Source organism: Dama dama, chromosome 21, assembly GCF_033118175.1.
Source record: "Dama dama isolate Ldn47 chromosome 21, ASM3311817v1, whole genome shotgun sequence".
NCBI classification, from domain to species: Eukaryota; Metazoa; Chordata; class Mammalia; order Artiodactyla; family Cervidae; genus Dama; species Dama dama.
In genome coordinates this window covers 24397170-24414628 of record NC_083701.1, presented here as the reverse complement: position 1 = coordinate 24414628, position 17459 = coordinate 24397170, and the positions used below count along the sequence as shown (strand labels likewise).

The window sequence follows — 17459 nt, the reverse complement described above, 5'->3', positions numbered from 1 at the left end:
CTGAGTGATTGGACTGTACTGATTGCCATTATAACAAATTATCACAAGTGTAGTGGCTTAAAGTGTGTGTTCTCAGTCACTGAGTCGTGTCTGACTCTTTGTGGCCCCCTGGACTATAACCTTCCAGACTCCTCTGTCCATGGGATTCCCCAGGCAAGAATACTTGAGTGGGTACCCATGCCCTTCCCCAGGGGATCTTCCCAACCCAGGGATCAAACCCAAGTTTCTTTTGTCTCATGTATTGGCAGGCAGATTCTTTACCACTAGTGCCACCTGGGAAGGCCTTGTGGCTTAAAGCACACATTTATTATCTTCCAGTTCTGGAGAAGTTCAAACTCTGTTTCATGGCATTAAAGTCAAGATGTCTGGTAGAACTGCTTCTTTCTTTGTGTCTCTGGGGGGAGAATCTGTTCCTTGTCCCTTCTCATCCTCAAGTTGCCGCCTGTGTTCCTCTGCTGGTGGCTCCTTACTTTTATTACTCCAACCTCTTGTTTCACATCTTCTGTTTCTGCTATCTATCTCTTGTCTTCCTTTCTTAAGAATTCTAATAATTACCCTGGGCCCATGTGGCTAATCCAAGACAAACTTCCTATCTCTAATTTAGTCACTTGAACAGTGTCTCTTTTGTTGTGTAAATTTACACATTCAAGGTTCTGAGGGTTAGGACATGGACACCTTTGGGAGGCTGTTATTTTGTCTGCAAGAGTATTTTACTTTAAATTGAGATATAATTAACACATAACATTATGTTAGTTTCAGATGGACAACATAATTTGACACATGTATGTATTTTAGAAAGATCACCAGACTAAGTCTAGTTAATATCCATTGCCACAAATAGTTACAATTTTCTTGTGGTAAGAAGTTTTACTGTCCACTATTTTAACAACTTTCAAATATACAATGCAGGGCTTATTTATTTTATACCTGGAATTTTGACCACTTTCTTTCACTTTCCCCACTCTGCACTCCACACTTCTGGTGGCCACTGATCTATACCATGTAACTATGAGGGTTTTTTGATTTGTTTTTCAGATTCCACATTTAAGTGAGATCATACAATATTTGCCTTTCTCTGTTTGACTTATTTAGCATTAAGGCCCTCAAGATCCATCCATGTTGTCAATGGCAAGTCTTTCTTCTTTCGTTCTGCTGAATAATATTTCACTGCACATATATCACATTTTCTTTATCCCTTTATCCATCGGTGGACCTTTAAATTATTTCCATATCTTGGCTATTGTAAATAATGCTTGAATGAACATGCAGATATCTTTTCAAATTAAGATCTCTGTTTCCTTTAAATACCCAGAAGTGGAGATGCTGGAGCATGTGGTAGTTTTATTTTTAATTTTTTAAAAGAAGCTCCATACTGTTTCCCATGGTGGTTGCACCCATTTACATTCCCACTAGGGCTTCCCTGGTGGCTCAGATAGTAAAGCATCTACTTGCAATGCAGGAGACCCGGGTTCAACCTCTGGGTAAGGAAGATCCCCTGGAGAAGGAAATGGCAATCCACTCTAGTATTCTTGCCTGGTAGGCTACAAAATCCCAAGGACAGAGGAACCTGGTAGGCTACTGTCCATGGGGTAGCAAAAAGTCCAACAGGACTGAGCGACTTCACTTTCAGTTTCAACAATGCACAAGTATTTCCTTCTCATTACATCCTCACCAACACTATTTCTTATTTTGATAACAGCAATTTTAACAGGTGTGAGTTGGTATCTCATTGTGATTTTAATTTGCATTTCCCTGAAGATTAGTGATGATGAGCACCTTTTTGTGTACTTGTTGACTCTGTGTCTGTTTTAGATAAATATCTATTCAAATCCCCTTTGTTTATTTTATTTATTTATTTATTGCTACTGAGTTGTTGAGTTTTTAATATATTTTGGATATTAGCCCCTTATCAGATGTGCAAGTATTTTCTCCTATATGGTAGGTTGTTTTTTGTCTTGTTGATGGTTTCCTTTGCTGTTCAGAAGCCTTTCAATTTGATATTGTTCTATTTGCTTATGTTTGCTTCTGTTGCCTTTGCTTTTGGGGTCAAATTGAAAAATCATTGCCTAGATTGGTGTCCAGGAACTAATTGCCTTTCTTCTAGGAGTTTTATGGTTCCAGGTCTTACATTCAAGTCTTTAATCCATTTTCAGTTGATTTTTGAGAGATAAAATGTATAAGATATGGTCCAATTTCATTTTTTGCATGTGATCCTCCAGCTGTCCCAGCATCATTTATTGAAGAGATTGTCTCTTCCTCTGATATATTCTTGGCTCCTTTCATCGTAAGTTAATTGACCATATATGTGTGGGTTTATTTCCTGGCTCTATGTTCTGTTGTATCGATCTATGTGTAAGAGCCGTTTTAATATGCATTTCGCTGAAATTACCTTTCCCTTTAAATTTTTACTTTACTCAGCAAAACATATTTTCCCTGCTAAAGGAGGTCTTTTTGCTGGAAGAGCATATTCCATTTTGAATTGGGACTCATTTCTATTGATTCATTAAAAAAATATTTTGAAGCACTTTATTTTTTTTTAACCAAATCTTGCTAGGAGTTCAAAACAAATGACTGAGACAGTTCCTTACCTAAGTTTCAGTACTGCTAAGCTACCAACTGGGTATGGCCTATGAGTCCTAACACCCCATCCCTGATAAGAATCACTATACATTCTTAAAATCATACATGTACCCAGATTTTCTCAGCTGTACTTGGGACTTTTTCCTGTAATCATTTCATCTTTCCTTGGACATTTTTGTCCAAAATGAAAAAGAAATGGACTCCGTTTCCCTTAAAAATCATAACTTCTTCCTTTAAAAAATTAAGTGTGGATTTTATAGTTTAGACAATTTATCTTGAAGGTAAAAGGTAGCACCCTTCAGTTCTCCTATATCTATATATATATTTTAAACTTTCCAATCATATAGGTTACAAGAATATAGGCTCAAAACCTGAAAAAATGATTTATTAAAATGAAGAACTTACATTTATCAAAAGACTGCAGGAAGAGAGTGAAAAGGCAAGCTAAGGCTTTGAGAGGATGTCTACAATACATGTACCTCTTACTCATACTCCAAATATATAAAAAAAAAATAACTGATAGATTAGTATGAGGAAAACATTACAATGAAAAATGAGTAAATGACTTGAACAGGCACTTCACAGAAGCAGGTATCCAAATGGCCTCTACACATATGAAAAGGAACTTAATTCAGTTGTGTTTGACTCTTTGCAATCCAATGATCCAGTGGACGTTAGCTGGCCAGGCTCCAGCTATGAGATTCTCATAGGCAAGAATACTGGAGTGATTTGCCATGCCCTCTTCCGGGGGATCTTCCCTATCCAGAAGTTGAACTTTCAGACCAAGGGATCAATCCTGTGTCTCCTGCATTGCAGGCAGATTCTTTACCATCTGGGCCACTAGGGAAGCCCCAAAAATGGTTGATACTAGGTAATCTGAGAATTCTTCTTACTGATGCAGATGTATTCATATTCCATTTTGTCTTCTATTTGTGCCTGAGCTCAAGTTTGAAATACAAGCCATTAAAAAGGAGGTCAGCATGCATGAGATACGAGAACAGCTTTGATTATAGTTATTTCTGTGAAAGATAAAGATGATTTATCTTGTGCTGATTATAGGTTTACTTTCCTCTCAGGGCAAGCTTTAAAATCATTTACAACGTTATCAGTGGTGTTAAATAAAATCCTGCTTGCATTTATTCTCCCAGATAAAAATCGACTGAAGAGAGAATAATTTTTAAAAACATATGTTTTGAGATGGAAAAAGAATTTGGAGTCAGACTTTCAGTTAAAACCTGCATTTTTAGTTTTTTAAGGAACTTCCATGTGCCCATGTACTAAGTCGTTTCAGTTGTGTCCAACTCTTTGCGACCCCATGGACTGTAGCCCACTAGGCTCCTCTGTCCATGGAATCCTCCAGGCAAGAAGTTTGGAGTGGGTTTTCATTTCCTTCTCCAGAGGATCTTCCCAACCCAAGGACTAAACCCAGTTCTCTTGAGTCTCCTCCATTTGTAGGCGGATTCTTTACCAGCTGAGCCACCAGGGAAGCCCAGGAAATTCATGATGATAGCCCAAAGAAATTTGGTCCACCAATAAAGGAAGCTTGTTTCTAGGTAGAATCTGTTCTTTGATGGGATGAGGGTGGGGAAAGGAGATGGCTAAGCATATGAGGAGACCTTTGCCAGGATGGATTTGGCTGCAGAGGCTAACAAGGAAGAGCTGCTATGCTGTCCTGGGCAGCCTTGTCCAAGGAGCACAGACGCTTAGATATAACTTAGGTCATCAGACATAGCAGGAGCGTTCCATCATTCTAAATGAAAAAAGCAGGTAACCAAATGGTTTGATGATTCAATAGCAGAAATTATCAGTATAATCTCTACACTCATACACTAGGAAAGAAAAAGGGTATGATTATTTCAAATAGTGCAGAAGAAATATTTGACAAAATGCAATATTTGCTTATTATTTTGAAAACACTTACAGAAAACTAGCGATAGGAGATTTATCAACCCTGTGAAGGCTCTAACTTTTATCCAACTTTCCAGGGGTCTAGCCAGAAAAACAGAAAGCACTTTAATATTTACAACAGAAGAAATTTAATGCAGGGAATTTGTTACACAGACAGTAGATGAAATGCCACATGCAAGAGAGTGAGGAGACCAGTGAGCAAAAAGCCACTAGTACCTCATCCCTGGGGGTCACACAAAGGAGATGAGTCTGAAGTCATGGAAGAACAAAACACAGCTGTCGTGGGTCTTAGACGTGGCACGTGGGATCCTTGGTCTTCATTGAGGCATGCAGGATCTTAAACTGCTGCATGCGAACTCTTAGTTGTGGTGTGTGGGATCTAGTTCCCTGACCAGGAATTGAACCTAGGACTCCTGCATTGGGAGCTTGGAATCTCAGTGGCTAGACCACCAGGGAAGTCTCTAGTTTGTGCCTTAATTTAACTCTTCACCTCACGAAGGGCATCTGGGGTGTTTTCAGTTTGGGGCTTATTATGAATAAAGGGTAGAGAATCTGCCTGCAACGCAGGTGATCCCAGTTTGATCCCTGAGTTGGGAAGATCTTCTGGAGAAGGAAGTGGCTAGCCACTCCAATATTCTTATCTGGAGAATTCTATGGACAGAGGAGCCTTGGTGGTGGGCTACAGTCTGTGGGGTCACAGAGTCGGATAGGATGGAGCGACTAACACTTTCTTTCATCACTTCATGAATACAGTGGCTATGAGCATTTTTATACAGATTTCTGCATGAATGTAAGTTTTCATTTCTCTGGAGTAAATGCCCACAAGTGAAATGACTGGATCACAGGGTTATTCCATGTTTAGTTTTATAAGAAACTGTCAAACTGTTTTTCACTGTGGTTGTACCGTTCTGCTTCCCCATAACAACATACGTGATTCAGTCTCTCTGCATGTTTGCCAGTGTTCGGTGCTGTCACGATTCCTTATTTCAGCCACATGATGAGTGCATAGAAATATTTCATTGTGGTTTTCATTTGAGTTTCCCTGAATACTAATGATTTAAACATCTTTTAATGTTCTTATTTGCCATGAGATGTACTTCTGCAGTTGAGAAAGAGTTCATTTGAAGATTCGTGAAGCAATAAATTCTGGAATGGGAAAAGAATACGATAAACTTAGTTGACTAGGGAGCTAGAAGGATTTAGAAAGAAGCAAGAGAGGGAAAAGTTGCTAAAAAAACAAACAAACAGAGAAAAAGAGAGAGAGAAAAAAAAGAGATTCCTAAAATCAAAAACAGTCTGAGTTTTTTTTTCTTTAAGTTTCTATATCAAAGGTCTGCTTTTAAGTTGTAGTGACCCCAAAGCAGTGAGTGATGTTATTAAGTGTGCAGACTTTCATTTCAGTAGTTCAGTCATGTCTGACTCTCTCCAACCAAGGACTTCATGCATGCCAGGCTTCCCTGTCCATCACCAACTCCGGATGATTGCTCAAACTCATGTCCATCGAGTTGGTGATGCCATCCAACCATCTCATCCTCTGTTGTCCCCTTCTCCTGCCTTCAGTCTTCCCAAGCATCAGGGTCATTTTCAAGGAGTCAGTTCTTCACATCAGGTGGACAAAGTATTGAAGTTTCAGCTTCAACATCAGTCCTTCAATGAATATTCAGGACTGATCTCCTTTAGGATGGACTGGTTGTATCTCCTTGCAGTCCAAGGGACTGGCAAGAGTCTTCTCCAAACCACAGTTCAAAAGCATCAATTATTCATGCTTAGCTTTCTTTACAGTCCAACTCTCACATCCATACATGACTGCTGGAAAAATCATAGCTTTGACTAGATGGACCTTTATTGGCAAAGTAATGTCTCCACTTTTCAATATGCTGTCTATGTTAGTCATAGCTTTTCTTCCAAGGAGCAAGTGTCTTTTATCTTCATGACTGCAGTCACCATCTGCAGTGATTTTGGAGCTCAAGAAAATAAAGTCTGTCACTGTTTCCATTGCTTCCCTCATCTATTTGCCATGATTTTCATTTTTTGAATGTTGAGTTTTAAGCCAGCTTTTTCACTCTCCTCTTTCACTTTCATCAAGAGGCTCTTTAGTTCTTCTTTGCTTTCAGTCATAAGGGTGGTGTCATCTGAGGTTATTGATATTTCTCCTGGCAATCTTGATTCCAGCTTGTGCTTCATCCAGCCCAGCATGTCTCATGATGTACTCAGCATATAAGTTAAATAAGCAGGGTGACAATATATAGCCTTGACATACTCCTTTCCCAATTTGGAAGCAGTCTGTTGTTCCATGTCTGGTTCTAACTGTTGCTTTTGACCTGCATACAGATTTCTCAGGAGGCAGGGAAGGTGGTATTCCCATCTCTTGAAGAATTTTCCACAGTGTGTTATGATTTATACAGTCAAAGGCTTTGGTGTAAACAATAAAGCAGATATTTTTCTGGTATTCTCTTGTTTTTTTGATGATCCAGCAGATGTTGGCAATTTGATTTCTGGCTCCTCTGCCTTTTCTAAATCCAGCTTGAACATATCTGGAAGTTCCTGGTTCATGTACTGTTGAAGCCTGGCTTGGAGAATTTTGAGCATTACTTTGCTAGTGTGTGAGATGAGTGCAATTGTGCAGTAGTTTGAATATTCTTTGGCATTGCCCTTCTTTATGATTGGGATGAAAACTGACCTTTTCCAGTCCTGTGGCCATTACTGAGTTTTCCAACTTTGCTGGCATATTGAGTACAGCACTTTCACAGCATCATCTTTTAGAATTTGCAATAGCTCAACTGGAATTCCATCACCTCCACTAGCTTTGTTTGTAGTGATGCTTCCTAAGGCCCACTTGACTTTGCATTCCAGGATGTCTGGCTCTAGGTGAGTGATCACACCATCATGCAGTTCTTACCTCTCCACCAAATTTAGGTTCTGAGTCTCTGCTTTCTGTCCCCTGGAGCAGCAGGAATTTTTCCTTCCTGAAAATCTCACATGTCACACTCTGCCCCTTTTCTCTTATTCAATTGAAATTTTTACAGATAACAAGTCTTAAACTGGGGCCTCGAGGCTCCGATTTGTCATATAGGTTGTATTATCTGTGCAGTATTTTCAGAAGGAAGGTGAGCAACCAAACTTTTAAAAAATTATAATGTATTTAAAAAAATAAAAACTGCAGATTTCTTTTAGTTATCTCCCTCCTGGCTTTTCTTAAAAATTCAAAAGCTGAAACACTGCATCTAGCTTTTGCTCTTGAGTTACTGGGGTCTGTTTCTGCTTGCTACAATCTCCACCTCTCTCTGTTACCCTCCAACCCAGAGATGAAATACAGGAAATACAAACCAGTAAGTCCACAGATAAACTGAGGCATATTTAGAAAATTAAGAGTTTATTTGAGCAAAAATTGATTCGAGTTAGGCAGCATCCAATTTAGCAGATGAAAGGGGCTCTGAGGAGCTGAACAGAGGACGTTATACCAGGCCAAAAAGCAGATTGGTTATTGCAAAGGTATTTTCCTTTAGGGGAAGACAGGGTCTCTCAGGCAGATGACCTAACTGATCAGGTGATTCCTGATTGAGTGGTTGAAATTTCCATTTCCGGGAAAACTGCAACTGTATAATTAACTAAGCCTCAGTTTGGTTACCTGGGGCTTCGTTAGCATAAGCAACTCCATTTGGGGCTTATTGTCTTGCTTTTAACCAGTAGGACGAAATAGAATGTCCCAACTTAAAAATCTCTCCTGCGTTATTCTTTTGTTTATTTGCTTGGCTCCTACACTTTTAGCATTTGGTTTGTCCACCTTGCAGAGTGCACACTTTCAAATGATAGCCTAGTAAGTGACTAAAGAAACAGAAGAAGGTTAAAGTAGCTATCAATGTATTTCAGAGTCTTGTCATTGGCTTTTCCTAGAATTTCTAAACCAGTGATTCTCAACTTTGATTTATACACTGGAATCATCTGTAAGTTTTCAAAGAAACCCCATGTTACATTCTTCCTCACGACCCTTTTAATGGCTTCTTAGTGCATCGTAAACCCAAACTCCATGTTGTTTTACCCTCCCCTGCACAGAGTCACGACTCTACCCTCAGATTCTGTTCTTCTCGTCCCTCTTCATCCTCATCACTGACCCCACTTTCACCTCATTCAAAACCTCACCTCTTCTCACCCTTCAGAACGCAGTCTCTTCAGTGACTCTCTATTTAAACAGCCCCCCTCCTGGAAATTTGTGATTCTGTTGGATGTTGACTTCTGTATCCTTAAGCTGATGGTGAAAAACAAATCACCTCAAAGTCAGCAAGTGAAAATGATCACCTATCTTTCACTCTGTGTGAAAGATAGGATAGTCCTCTGGTTTTGACCACCATGCCTAATTTTCTTGGGGCTCTTTGATCAGCTGGAGTCTGGAGCGTCCAAGCTGGCCTCACCAGACTGTCTGACAGCTGGCAGGCTGACGGTGCAGCATCCTGGTTCTTCCATGTGGCCTTGCAGCCTCCTTCAGGCTGGCTCGGGCTTGTTTACATGGTGGTCACAGCACTTCAACCACAGCAAGAGAGCAAACCTCAGTGCACAAGTGATTTTCCAGCCTCTGCTGGTGTCACATTGGCAAAATGTTTTTGTCCGGAATGAATCTCATAGTAAATGAAATAACCGAATGACGAATAAATGAAACAATAATTTCTAAAGAAAAATACAACTTATAAAAATTGATTTCACTAGAGATATAGAGTCTAAACAAACTAACTACAATAGAATAAAGAAATTAGTTAGAGTTCTCTCTTCCAAACTGGTCTGCATAACATATAGGGTCTGTCTTTGTTGCTGTTGAGTCGCTAAGTCATGTCCGACTCTTTGCGACCCTAGGGACTGTAGCCTGTCAGATTTCTCTGTCCATGAGATATTCCAGACAGGAACACTAGAGTGGGTTACCATTTCCTTTTCCAGGGAGGGTCTATCAACTCAACTGTTAAGAATAAGATAGTTTCAGTTCTACTCAAACTAGAGTAGAAATGGGAAATTTCCAGATTCTTTCTTTGTAGTGGGTAAAACATCGCTCCCTATGCTTGACAATGATTGCAACACAAAGGAAATTACAGACAATTTCACCTATTAGTATTGATGTAAAAATTTTAAATAAATTATTAGCAAATACAATCTAATATTAATTAAAATTAAGAAACTATGACCAAATACTTTTTATTTCAGAAATATAAGGATAGATCAATATTAGGCAATCCATTGGTATAATCCATCATTTTAATTGAGTTTTGGAGAAAAATAATATGATTGTCTCTATACACAGAAAATACATTTGGAAAAATTCACCCACTCATGTGAGAAAGACTAAATAAAGCAGAAATCGATGAATACATCCTTAAAGATTCTTATATCCATTCTGTGTGTGTGTGTGTGTGTGTGTGTGTGTGTGTGTGTGTGTGAGCTCCAAAGCCTTCATCTTACTTAATGGAGAAACTCTAAGGGCTTTCTTATTAAATATGGGGGAAAATTCTTCTTATATTTAACATTATGTTAGAAGAATTACTCAATACAATTAGATAAAAATAGAACAATTACAGGCACGAGGATTGGAAAGGAAAAGGTGAAACTGTCTGCACTTGTAGGTGATGTGATTATATATTTAGAACACTTCAAGGAGTAAAAGGAAAGTTACTTTAAATAATAAATTTATTAAAAATTTTTGTAATGCAGCAGGTTACCAAAAGCTTCTTATATTCTTATATTCAAACACAAACCTGTTATAGAATGTAACATCTGTGTCTATGACAGCAAAACATAAAAGATATTGTAATGCTAACTTTAAAAAAGTAATTTCAAAATTGTCTATGAGGCAAATGTATAACACCCTGAGTGACACAATTCAAATATTTATTTTCCTGCTTTACACATATTTTTATAAAATATAAAGCAGTGTCAGAAAGCAAAATATATATCTATTTTTAACCTGTACACATTTGTATTTTTCAATCCACTATTTAAAAGTAAAAGGTATTCATTTTCCCAGACACACTTCTAAACAGAAAGAATAAATGAACAAGCATGACTTGATTAAGTCAGAGCCCAATCATGGGATAAGTACAGGTTTGTTCAGAGAGAGAATTTGAAAGTGATTCAAGTAAAATGTTAGGTGACAAGCAGGAGACGGATGAGGCAAAGACAAATGAGGCAAAGTGTGAGATGTTAATTGATGCCTTGAAGCTTAGCTCTGCAGCCAAGGCAAGTGTTAGCAGGAAAACCTGAACAAGAGCAAGTTCAACTTGAAACCAGAGATGAAGACTTAATTCATATTAAAATAGAGAGGCTTGGCTTTCCCACACCCTTTCTAGAAATGTTTGTGCTCGTGTTGTAATCCAATTTTTCTGAAGTTCTCCTAAAGCTCTGTGACATAATAAACAGAAGTCAGAGCTGGACCTTGGGGATTCAAAGTCTAGCTTCCCTGTCATATGGTAAACTACCTAACAGGCTTGGTTCCACCTGCTTTGACAACAGCTTAGGTTCATTATTTCTCATTAATGCTTCTTTATAGAGCATCTTCTCCTTTATTGCTCTGAATATGATTATTACCACTTTGTTAGTTCACTCACTGATCATGCAGCTAATTTTGGATTCTGTAGAGTTAAATTTTTGTGTACTCAAATTGCATTGCAGTCCATGGGGTTGCAACAAGTCAGACATGACTGAGCGACTGAACTGGCAAATTGCACAAATTGTAGGTGTGTTTAGAACACACACACATGCAAACATACAAACACACAAAGCTTGCTTCATAAGGTAGAACTGCTTCCACACCAATACAGGGTTTATTATAAATAACAACAGTGGGCTTCCCAGGTGGCTCAGTGGTAAAGAATCTGCCTTCCAATGTAGGAGACATAGGAGATGTGGATTCGAGCTGGGTTGGGAAGATCCCCTGGAGTAGGAAATGGCAACCCACTCCAGTATTTCTGCCTGGAAAATTACAGGGACAGAGGAGCCTGGCGGGGTACAGTCTGTTGAGTTGCGAAGAGTCGGACATGACTGAGCAACTGAGCACGTACGCAATAAGACAGTAAATGAGATTTTTTGCTTTAATGTAATCCTATGCTTATAAATTTGCTGTGTTCCAAACAATTGTCAGTTTTTGTCTGTTTTTTTTTCTTACTTTTAAACACACATAGTGCCACAGTGGGAAGGTTCCTAGACAAGCAACCAGAAGGTCATTTATTGAATACTGGACCTGAAAGTATTAGTTGCATTAGTTGTAGCTGACTCTTTGCAACCCCATGGACTGTAGCCCTCCAGTCTCCTCTATCCATGGGATTCTTCAGGTAAGAATACTGGAGTGGGTTGCTATTCCCTTCTCCAAGGGATCTACCCAACCCAGGGATTGAACATGGGTCTCCTGTACTACCGGCAGGTTCTTTACCGTCTGAGCTACCAGGGCCTGAAAACCAATAAAAACAATCTAGTGTTCTTTCCTTACTTATTAAAAAAAGAGAGTGAGGCCTATACCATATAATGAGATATCAGAGCCACACAACAATGAATGGTTGAGGTGGGTTTGGAGTCTGGGATCCTGACCCCTAGTGTACAAGAGTTTTTCTGTGATCACTGTTTCACAGCATGTTCTCAACTCATGCATTGGTTGCAAACTCTTTTTAAATCCCAACAAAAGTGGGTTTTTATCAGGTGCCTGAATCTCTCTGGTAGCCTAGGCTACCCTGAGACCAGAGACTAGCCTTGAAATTCCTGTGACTGATGCAAGGAAAGTTGGCTCCTCGCTCCCTCTGGGTGGCATGGGTTGCCATGGGCCCTGGTCTCTGTAGTCATTAGAGAAACCTTGTGAGCAGAGGGTTCATGGCCTTTTGGTTGCTTTATCAGCCACGTGTGGCCCTTTTGGTGGTGGTGGCACAAGCCATTTTATAGTGAAAAACAGTGGAAAATACTTGGGACAAAATGAGTAACAAATACATTAAAGATTCTTTTTGAAGGCTTGTGCTTGAACAAAGGTGGCTTCTTTGGAGCAAGAAGTGTTCATGTACTCAGATTGTGAAGGAGGCTATGGAGGAGATGTGTGAGGACTTGCAAGGAAGGATTTGAAAAGCCAGGCGCTGGTCCTTTTCCTGGGTGAGCAAGTCCAGCCGCATGATCCTAAGCCCATCAGACTCCAGGGGGATTACGTTTGGCCTCATAAGGCAAAGGGAGACAGTTGGTGGACATGTTCACATAGAATACATCTAAGTTTATAGCCCCGTTTGGCAGATAAGATATGTGTTATCATCTCAGCTCTATGGATAAGGATGTGGGGAGCTCCAAGGAATTTGAGCTAAAAGTATTAATCAAACAGTTGTTTGGCTCTGAGGACAAAGGTCTGGACACGTCAAACTGTTTCCCTGCTGTGTGTCCATGGGCAGCAGGCAAGAAAGGGGCAGATCCAGGACTGGAATCAACATTTCCTTACTCTGAACAACAGCTCTGAACTCTACAGTATGTTATTTCAGCTGCAAGGCAAGTGCCATGGGTGATAAATGCTGCTGACAATGGAATCTTTCATCTTCCGGGGCAGGTAAAAACTGACGGTCCTGAACCTCCCATCAGGGACGACTGGTCTGGCTGAGCTGAGACCAGGACGTTATCCATAGGGATGTCTTTGTCTTCCTCCTTCTACCTCACCTCCTCCTCCCCTGACCCAGTGTCTGCTGGGATCTACTGATACCTACGTGGGAACTTGTGCAACTGGAAAGGGTGGAGGGTTTTAGTTAAGTGGTAGAAGATGCAGGAGATATGATGGCAACTCTTCCTCTTTAAATTGTGCAGGTTTTGCTTGCGATACCAGGATGTTTCAGACTAATTTTCCTGAGAAATATGGAACAAAGCAAAGACAAGGAGTCAACAGAACTACCCAGAAGACACTGTTTGATGTGAAAGGATTGTCATTGAATGGAAAAGAGAATTTCACATAGTTTTGCCCTGGACCTGTGCCTCTGGCATGTTGGAGCCTGAACATTTTAGGGACATTCAGAGATGCTTTTTTGGGATTAACAGTGGCATTTTCATTATGTGATGTGATGGTGACAAAGCTTTTCCAAGTGGCAAGTATGGTCAGAAGGAAGAGGACGATAGGGAAGATGATGCTAATTGGTTTGTGGCACTGGCAGGAACCTGTCTGGGCTCTCTAAGAAGTAAGTGGAGACTATTTCTGGAGGGAGAAGGTAGTCATGAGGTCTTGTTATTGTGGGGCTTAGATTCTTAGAGCCAGTAGGCATTAGGATTACCTGCTCTTAATAACATATAGGAGTTCCCAGGTGGTGCTAGTGGTGGTGAACCTGCCTGCCAATGCAGGATACACAAGAGACATGATCCTTGGGTCAGGAAGATCCCCTGGAAGAAGGCATGGCAACCCACTCCAGCATTCTTACCTGGAGAACCGTATGGACAGAGGAGCCATGCGGGCTACAGTCCATGGGGTTGCAAAGAGTCGGACATGACTGAGCGACTAAGCACACATGCACGATAACATGTAGATTGTCTTCTGGAAAAAAACAGAAAGCAGCCAAATTGAGCCTGTTTTAATTTTTAGATTACTACCCCAACCCAGTCTCTGCAGGAATCTACTGACCTAAGGAAGAGATGCTCCTTTTAAGATAAAAATATTTCCTTTGCTATAGAATAAAATAGCTCGGGATAGTTTTAGACAAGCATGCTCTTTCAAAGAAAAAAGAATAGAGGAAACGATTTAAGAGCACTTTCTGAATTAATCCCAGAGCTTGTGCTTGTAAACTAGATAAGGCTCCTGTGGACCAACCCCAGCTGGATTTGAAAACCCAGAAGTATATTAGGAGCATACTCCCCCAGGGCTTGAGAGTTGAGGAGGATGGCGGGTTTCCTTTTGTATTTAGTGTGGGCCGTTCAGTGTGGCCGGGGCATTGCACAGTATTTCAGAGTATGGAAATGGGACATGCAGGCAGATTGATGAGTTCTCTCTGCCTTGGTGTGGATGAATGGCTGGCACATCTCCTAGCCACTGCAGGCATGCAGAGACCCTGCTGGAAAACCGGATGGCGAGGAGGCTGAACTTTTCTATGACACAAACTGTTCCTTCCTTAACTTACATGTAGATGTCAAATATTTTACAGTAAACGCCTACAACATAAGCCTCATAAATTATTGCACAAGGCCATTGTCGTATCCACTCAAAAAGAGTCGTTTATTTTCTCATTCAGGAAGTATGACTTAAAATAGTTTTGCCTCCAGAAATGACGGAATTTTTTCCAAATGGATCTGCCATTTTCCCCCCAATGACTTCACAATATTTTATCTGCCTGCCTAGCCTTTCCTTTGCTCACACGGGGACAAAAATATCCTTAAAATAGCTGCCTGCTTTCTAATGATGGAGATCTTCAAACTTGCATACATACACCCAGCTAAGAGACTTCAGAGTTAGGTTTGCCAGCTGATGTGATTGAACCAAGTAACATTGTGGAAAAAGTGATGAGAAACTGTATTATCTCATGCATGTTCTATTATATCTTTTCGGTTCAATTTTAGAAAATATCTGATTTTTCTTATTTTAATTTCTTTTTTCAGGTGATAAAAGAAACATATGAAGAGGTACAGATTTTCAGCTACAAAATAAATGAACCCCAGGTATGAATAGAGAATGTGGGGAAATCAGACAATAATTACATAATATCTTTGGATGGGGACAGATGGTAACTAAATTTACCCTTTTGAAATATATTGAAATATAAAATTACTGTGTTGTGTACCAGGAACTAACATAGTGTTGCAGGTCAATTATATTTCAAAAATGTTTGCAGAGCAAGGATTCAAGCACATGTTTGCAGGAACACAGCGTTTAAGCTTTTCACGAGGTCACTCAGCTCTCTGTTTTATGGAGTGTATACGTGAGACACCACTGCAGGAGGCACTTTGCTCGGCGTGTCTGATTTCACCTTCAGAATACACCAGCAGGTAAATATCCTTGTCTTCCTGTCATAGGTGAAAAGAAAATAGATTTGGAGGGATGAAATTGTGAACTCAGGATCCTTTGATTTGTGCCTGTCTCGAGTGGGTTGTTGTCTTGTATCAATGCCATACTTTTCCTTTTAGATTCACCTCATCTCATTACTGATCTGCAACATAGTTTGCTTGCTTAGGAACTGCAGGCATCCTGGCCTGCTCCTTGTACCTGATATTGTTGTTGAGTCGCTAAGTTGTGTCTGACTCTTTGCGACACCATGGACTGTAGCTCAGCAGGCTCCTCTGTTTATGGAATTTCCCAGGCAAGAATACTGGAGTGGGTAGCCATTCCCTTCTCCAGGGGATCTTCCCAACCCAGGGATCAGACCCTCCTCTCCTGCACTGAGGGTGGATTCTTTACCACTGAGCCACATGGGAAGCCACTCCTTGTACCTGATATGATGGTTCTATCTGATTAGCGCCAAGTAGAGCACTACCATAATGTGGCCCGGTGATTTCTAATTGAGTGCATTGAGGGTAATGTATGTGAACATGCTTTTTGTGCACCACGAAGCAGGCTTGTGTATGCTGTTACTCTGCAAGTTAAGACAAAAGGGGAAAGGAGATGAAGTGAGGACTGTATGGACAGGGGTGGAGAAAAGAAAAAGTAGAGCTAGCGGTGCTTGCTGAGGGATTTTTCTAGTGTGATAGGAGTTAACATTGTTATTGAAGAGTTGTAGAAAGACATTTTAAAAAGAGTCCAGTAAATATGACCACATCAGCAGGAAAAATAAAGCCCAAATCCATTAAGGGGAAATGGTCTGACTTTGGAAATCAATAAAGAGAAAAGGGACCAATCTTTTAAGCATAGAGGCACATATTTATTTACTTTTTGTTTAGTCCCTTTTTATTTTCCCATTATTGATTCTCAAAGACCAAAACACTAGTCTAGACTTCCTGACTTTTCCCACATTTGTCCCAAGACATTTCCTTAATCCCATGCTTCTGACCATCAACTCACTTTGTATTCCTGTAGATGTTACTTAGTTATATTCAAGACTTTGTACCTTTCTTTCCCCACCTCCAAGGACTTCCAGGAAGTTCTCCTATTCAACTCAATCTTTCTTTTGCCAGTTTGTTTGCAAATTGCAATCAAATATAAGGTCACTTCTAAAATGCAATTTCACTTAATTTAGCTGTTGCCTCGTTGTTTCAGAAGTAGCTGTTTAAGTTTCAGTGACTGATCTCTGAGCTGAACCGACCTCCATCAGCTCTATTGTGCAGCCAGGAGTGTAGATGATAAATCACAGCATTGCGTCCTGGCAGCCTTGAGATAAGGACAGAAAAGTGCTGAAAGTGAAAGTGGAGTTGCTCAGTCCGACTCTCTGCGACCCCATGGACTGTAGCTGACCAAGCTCCTCTGTCCATGGGATTTTCCAGGCACGACGACTGGAGTGGGCTGCCATTTCCTTCTCCAATGGATCTTCCCAACCCAGGGATTGAACCCACGTCTCCTGCATTGCAGACAGTCGCTTTACCATCTGAGCCACAAGGAAAGTGCTAGGTCTGGCTTATTGCAGGCTCCTCCTCCTGTGTTGTCCCTGAATTGCAGATAAGGGGAAATGGAGGAAGCTACAAAAGTGATAGCGGCTGTAGAGCAGAGAAAATTGAAGACTTAAACCCCCACAGCTCGATCCCTAGGTCTAGAACACCCACCAAGACTGCTGAAGGTAAAGTCTAGCCACTCATTTACTTTATTTCAAATCTTTGCATTTTAGGACTAGTCATCTTCCCCACAAACTGTCTCCCTTCTTGTACTGTAGGAAGAAATAATATAATATTTTGATATGCAAAAGAAGTTTTCTTTTCTTTTTTTCTTTTGCCTTTTCCATAGAATGAAGATGTAAATTCTATCAGAATCCCATAAAGTGGCTGAGTTTTACCATGAACCATCAGGGAAATGTAAGCTGTAATTCAATGCCACTAGGCACCAACCACATGGCGGTATTACAACCCATGGTGTATAAGTT

At 40.3% G+C, this 17459-nt stretch overlaps 1 long non-coding RNA gene across 4 annotated transcripts in view; it reads left to right on the top strand.

Moving 5' to 3' along the window:
• Window positions 1-12866: 12866 nt before the first annotated feature.
• Window positions 12867-17459, top strand: part of LOC133042600 (uncharacterized) — a 42011-nt gene continuing 37418 nt past the window's right edge. For all 4 annotated transcript variants that reach the window (XR_009689533.1, XR_009689530.1, XR_009689531.1 and 1 more), the window contains exons 1-4: window positions 12867-13033; window positions 13285-13649; window positions 15055-15114; window positions 15288-15441. This is a non-coding gene — a long non-coding RNA (uncharacterized LOC133042600). The remainder of the gene's footprint in view (window positions 13034-13284; window positions 13650-15054; window positions 15115-15287; window positions 15442-17459) is intronic.